The 6,718-nt window shown below is 33.8% G+C and overlaps 1 long non-coding RNA gene across 1 annotated transcript; it reads left to right on the plus strand.

Annotated features, from left to right (window-relative positions):
- Positions 1-1,284: 1,284 nt before the first annotated feature.
- Positions 1,285-6,284, plus strand: LOC118014728. The gene is made up of 3 exons (XR_004680359.1): positions 1,285-1,356; positions 5,846-5,929; positions 6,271-6,284. It is a non-coding gene; the product is annotated as an uncharacterized LOC118014728 (long non-coding RNA).
- The last annotated feature ends 434 nt before the right edge of the window (positions 6,285-6,718 follow it).

The raw sequence follows: 6,718 nt of genomic DNA on the forward strand, positions 1-6,718 counted from the left end.
ATTAAAAAAACACAGACATAAAAGAGTTAAAGAAAGACTACAGAAACTAATTTAACTTCATAGCTTGGTACTAACCAGCATGAGCAATTGGAAAGTACAAGAAAACATAGTAAAACTTAAGGAATGTGATTGGTGAAGGGATTATAGTATAGCAAGATGGGCTAGATTGTAGGGTCAGAATTTTCTTCTAAATCAGAATAGTTGCTAAATCTTGTAAATCTTGTGAAAGGGAAAAGAACTTAGGGGAAATAAGAATTCATGTCCCTCTGCATTCCTGATAAGAACAAGCAATAAAAACCTAGGAAAGGAGCAAAAAAAGGAAAGTTAGGAAACAAAAATGTATATGAGAATTATTGGTTTTAATGAGTGTGGTAGTGGTGGGAGGAAATGAGAAGTGGTGTGATTCTAGATACATTTTGAAAATAGAGCCAGAGTATCAACAGAATTGTGTAATGGAGTAGATGTTGATGGATTGATCCCATGTTTTTGGCTTGAGCAACTTCAAGAATGGATGTCATTAACTGAGTTGGAGAGACATGTAAGAGTAACAGTGTTGAGAATTAGGAGTTCAGTTTCGATACAATAGTTAAGTTACAATAATTATTCAATATCCATGTGCAGATGAATAGGAGGGAGTATATATAAAATCGGAGAAGATGATAAAAAGACTGGGATGGAAGTACAGTTGGGAGGCATTCATTTTTGTTTGGTCTTTAGAGAAGTCATCAAGGGAGTGAGTATAGATGAAAGGAAAAGAGTCCAATGACTAGCCTCTGGGGCATTCTGATGTTAAGAAGTTTGGGATATGAGGAAGGACTAGTAAAAAAGACTCAGAAAGAGGGGCCAGTGGAATAGAAGGAAAACCAAGAGGCAGTGAATTTCTGAAAGCCAAGTAGAGAAAAAGTTTGAGAAAAAGGGAAGGAATCAACTATATCACATGTTGCTGATAGGTAAGTAAAATGAGAACTGAGAACTGACCATTGGGTTTAGCATCATGGACATCACTAGCAAACTTGAAAAGTTAATGGCATGTTGAAAGCAAATCCTGATTGGCTGGATAGAAGGAAGACTGGGAGGAGAGAAGTTGAGGACATGAGTATAGAAAACACTTTCCTTTAGTTTTGCTGTAAAAGAGCAAAAAAATCAAATGGATCTGGAGAAGGAATTGGGATTAAATGAAGTTTATTTTTTTCAAATATTGGAAATAACAGGACAGTTGTACACTGAAAGGAATGGTTCAAGATTCAATACAGAGGTGAGGTTTTATGATGCAAGTGAAGTTCCAGAGACGTAAGGCTGCATCCTTTGGAACCCTCTCTGCATGTGGTGCCAAACTTCAACAATAATCAATTCATGGTCAGTATTGTTTCAACCCACTTCAAAACTGTAACAGTGGAATAGTTGACGCAAATTTCTGATACCTATAATTTTATCCATAAGTGTATCACTCCTGTTAAACACTAAAATGTAATAATAATTCATTAATATTGAATATTCAGTTTATATTTAAATATCCCTAATTTTCTTTTAAATATTTCCTGTTTGTTTATTGAATCAGAATCCAAACAAAATTCACCCATTATAACAAGCTGATAGTCTTTCTTTTATATCTATCTCTATCTATCTATCTATCTATCTATCTATCTATCTATCTATCTATCTATCTATCATCATCTATCATCTATCTATCATCTATCTATGTATCTATATCTTTATCTATCTATGTTTAGAGAGAGATTCTTAAATGTCTTTTAATCTACTCGCTCTGCTCCCTTTCATGTTCTCCTTCTCTCTCTCCTTCTCCCTTTCTCTTCTGTCTTCATGGGTTTTGTTATACACTTTTATCTGCAGGCACAAAAATGTCCAATGTCCGCTAGCCTTAATTGTAATGATATTACAATCAGTTAATAGATTCAGTTGTTGTCTCTAATTATTATAAAGCCTCTCTTCAGCTTTTCACTTGATGGTTTTAGCAGGAGTTGACAATTATTACCCAGATTAAGTATCTTATTAGAGATTACTAATTGATAATATTCTAATTATATCATTTCTGCTTTGTTTATTAGCTAGAATACTTTTATAAAAAGAAACTTCTTTTCATCAACTAGTTGGTTACTCAAAGATACTAATCATATGGGTGAGGTAAGATATTTATAAGATTCTTGTCCCTTAACAGGTTTCAGCATACTTGGTACCCTAAGAACCCTCCAAAGATGAAATGTGCACCTATATTTTTACTATTATGAACTCATATATCAAAACATATTTTGTTATATTTCAATCTACTGTAGCTACTATGTATATAACAGTATAATCTGAATATCATACTGTAATTGTATATAAAGGTATTCCTCATTCCTCTTTTACTGTATCTGTACCGTACTGTTCTCCATTGTAGATATACCATACTTTATTTATACAACTCTCTCTTGATGAAGTTTTGGATTATTTCCAGTCTTTAGCTGTTATATATTTAATAAATAATCACTAACACCTTTAAAATTTAGATTATTCACTTAATTTAGGATGATTTCTCTCCCAAGAGGACATTTGACTCTTCATTTGAATGCACATTGACTTAACCTGGATCTTACAATTACAGTGTTTTCATGACTTCAGTTTTTATACAACACTTTAAAAATATGCAAATTATAAGACAAGGTATTTTGCTTAAAAAAAAAAAAAGCTATGCCTAGGACAACCATTGGAATATACCCAAAAGTTGATTCATTTGACAACAAAATATTTTGGATGATTAATGTGTTGAGGAATTCAACTGAAAATAACTCACTCTGCTTAAAATGTGGTTTTAAAATAATTTATATCTTTGTGGAAATCAAAATAAGAAAAAAGTTGATTGATAAGTTATTTGTAGTCAGAATAATATATGGTTATATCATTAGGAAGTCACCATTTTATGTTTTTGCATTTTTGAAAACCATATTTATTTATAGTTGAAACACACATACTTAGAAATTAGAAGAAAAAACTAAAATTATGATTAGTTGCCCATCCTTTTGAGATGCTGGCTGCCTGAGTGTGAGAGAAACAATTTCAAATGATAACTCTACTTTTAAAGTAATTTTCACATTCCTGGTTGCCCATAGTGATTTTTTCCTTCTCAGTGTTACATAGAATCATTATTTTCTTTCTTTCTTTCTTTCTTTCTTTCTTTCTTTCTTTCTTTCTTTCTTTCTTTCTTTCTTTCTTTCTTTCTTTCTTTCTTCCTTCCTTCCTTCCTTCCTTCCTTCCTTCCTTCCTTCCTTTCTTTCTTTCTTTCTTTCTTTCCTTCTTTCTTTCTTTCTTTCTTTCTTTCTTTCTTTCTTTCTTTCTTTCTTTCTTTCTTTCTTTCTTTCTTTCTTTCTTTCTTCTTTCTTTCTTCTTTCTTTCTTTCTTTCTTTTCACCACTTATTTTAATATATTATGATTTTTTGCTAATTTCCCTTCCTAAATTTTACTCTTCTTCAGCCTAAAACTAAAGTGCATTTGTTATAAAATCATGATGTACAAATTTCATACAAAAAATGATGGCTTTTAGAAATTTTCTTCTAGAGGATTTACTAAACAGAATGATATACAAATGAAATATCCAAGAGAAACACTATTTATGAAAATCTATGTTCATTGAATCATAAATCATTTTTAGATTTCTCTTTCTTTCTTTTTTTTTTTTTTAATATCATAAGTGACTGAAAAACAAATGTAAATTAGCCTGGGGTAAGGGGATGAGATTGAATGAAGGAATTAATTGATCCATAAAGGAATGAATGAAAAGTAGATCTAGCTTCAGGTATGGGTCAAACAACTCAGGACTAGGATTCCCTCCATCTGTTGGGTCAGCTTCCTCTATATTAATTCCATTCTCAAAAAGACTCATTCTCTGCTGGTCTCAGGAGCACTGCCAGTTGCTCCTAGGACTGTGTCAGAGAGCAAGAGTCTCTATTTGAAGGTTTCCAGAATATATCCTGAGATTAATTTCAATGAGATTCACCATGAACCCATGTCTGGTGTCAGGGGAATTCAATGTGCCAGTTTTCTTTGGCCTGAGATACCATGTTGAGAGAATCAGGGAGCAGTGGATTCTGAAACAAAATTCCATCTTTTGTTTGTAGGAGGGCAAATGGTTGGAGGAAAGCAATCAAAAACTGTCTTAAGAGGTTCTAATAATTGCCAGTGTGTTTAAAAAAATTTTCCTAATAATTCAAACCAATATTTTACAAGTTTTATCTATGCTTATATCTTCTTATTGTTTAGAAGAAGTCTTAGTCTTTGAAACTTACACTGAATACTGCATTTGGGGTATTAACTTATTTATGAGACAAATAGGGATGAGAAAAAGTGAGAAAGTTAAACACTTCCTTATTGCTTTATGAGCTTCTGTTTCCCCTGCTTCTTATCAAAATTTCCTTCCTTCCTCTTTACTTTTCATATTCTCTATTTCTCTCCATTTCTGACTCCTTATTTCCTCCTCTTCCTCCCTTTTATCATCACTTCTTTGTCTTTCATTTTCTATTTCCACATTTCTCCTTCTCTTCCTGCCTTTTTTCTTGGCTATGCCATTTTCTCATTCTTTACTCTGCTTCAAGCTGCTCACCCTTCATCTCTGAAATCTCCCTCCCATCTTTCTAAACCAAAGGGTAGAGCTAGCCCAACTTAAATAAATTCTTAATGGATAAATTTCTCTTTGTGTAAAAAAAAAAAAAAATGAGTGCTAGACAGACCAGAATCCCCTGTGCTCTGGGCCCGGTTCTATCAAGGTTCTTAACATCAGTGATCCTTTTCTATCAAGGTTCTTAACATCAGTGATCCTTGTCACATCTTTATCTTCAAATATCTTTAAACATTTTCTCTTTCCTGACATACAGTGGTAATTGATCTTACCAAGAGCACTAACTAAATTCAGTTTGTCAATTTAATCTTAGCTTAATATTAACTACCTTGTCGCACTTTGCACTGTTTAATTTCTCCAACTTGAAACACTTTCTTTCTTTCTTTTTTTTTTTTTAAAGATTTTATTTATTTATTCATGAGAGACAGAGAGAAACAGAGGGAGAAGCAGGCTCCCAAGGAGCGGGAAGCCCGATGTGGGACTCGATCCCAGGACCCTGGGATCATGACCTGAGCCGAAGGCAGACGCTTAACCATCTGAGCCACCCAGGCACCCGAAACACTTTCTTTCTTAATTTTTAGGACACAATACTTCACTCTATCCTAGATAGATTTCTCCATTTATAAGAAATCATATAGCAATAACTCCCCGTGACATTCAATTGCCGTTTATATGCTCATATGTATTGTCAATTTTTTGTGTGTGTCTGTAGGTTCTTTTCTCTATCTCCTTCAGGAGAAGAAACCATAGTATAAATATCTGTATCTCCAGCACTTGGCAGAGTATTTTATGTAAAATTTTCTGTAAATAAGTTTCTGACAGACTGATTAATCTCCTTCTACCATCAAGTTGTATAAATGATTCATTCAAAAGCAGGTGATATATATGCAAGAAGAAAACTAAAATTATAGTTTCTCTTTAGCAACAGAGAACAAAATATATTTTTGCAGCAATTCTTTATATTGAAATGAATTGGGATTCAAAATTTGATAACTATATTTCATTAATTTCTATTCAAGATGCATTACCGAGCAACCACTTTGTGACCTTTGAGTCACATGCTGAAATTTTGAGTCTTGTTTAGCCAGATGGCTGAGAGCACGGTGTTCATAATGAAGCAATTTGGCCTTGAATTCTTGATCTATCACTTTTTCATTATGACCTTTGAAAAAGTTGCTTAACATCTTTTGCTGTTTTCTTGTTTGTAAAATGGAGTTATTAATATGTATCTCATAGGATTTTCCGAGGATTAACTGTGATAGAGCACATGCAACAAGTATAATGCTTTTGAAGAGCTTTCTGATATAGATACACCTGTTGGTAAGCTAACCAGTCTTCTCCAGCATCTTGTCCACTATGGGGGATAAGCTATGAAGCTAGAGTCGGTAGGAAAGAGGTCATGATATACAAGAAGTGGAAAGCCAAAACACACTCCTTTTGTACCTATTAAACAAAAAAGGGAGGAGGTGAGGATAAAAAAGATCTTTTGATTCTTTAAGATTATGGAAAAAGGAGAAAGTGATACAGGTGAGCCTAACTGCCCAAAGATAAATCAGTTGAGACAAAGTAGGATAGAAATGTTTTGCCAGCTCATGTTTTGAAGTGAAGAAGGAGACTATCCTATAGGTTAATTACTGTACAAATCTGTTTTTTTCCAACAGGTGTGGATAAAGGCAGAAATTATATGAACTTTCACCATCTTCTCTCGGTGTCCAGTGACATGAACTGGACAAGAAATTCTTACCTAACCCTGAGAAAAGGACTCAGAAGGTAACTGAACATGTAAAGCAGATCATGTGGCAGCTAGATAAGAAGTGGCCTGGAAAACTTTAGTTTGCACTGCCAGATCTGGGCTAGTATGTGCCACCATGGCCAGACCTTGTGGATCTGTTACAAAAATGAAGGTGAGATAGAGTTAGCAATGGCAGTCCATCAGGTACTAACTCAACAGAGTTTCCAATGCAACTCCCACAATAGGATTAAAATATTATAAGCGAACACCACAAAGGTATGCAGTATTAGGCATTGCAGGAATATCAGCATGGTTCCTGAGGGTGCCAATGAACAATGACCAAGTCTGAGGATCTCTTCTCCACATCCTTTAAGACA

Source organism: Mirounga leonina, unplaced genomic scaffold (genome assembly GCF_011800145.1).
Source record: "Mirounga leonina isolate KUSES-001 unplaced genomic scaffold, KU_Mleo_1.0 Mir_165, whole genome shotgun sequence".
NCBI lineage: Eukaryota > Metazoa > Chordata > Mammalia > Carnivora > Phocidae > Mirounga > Mirounga leonina.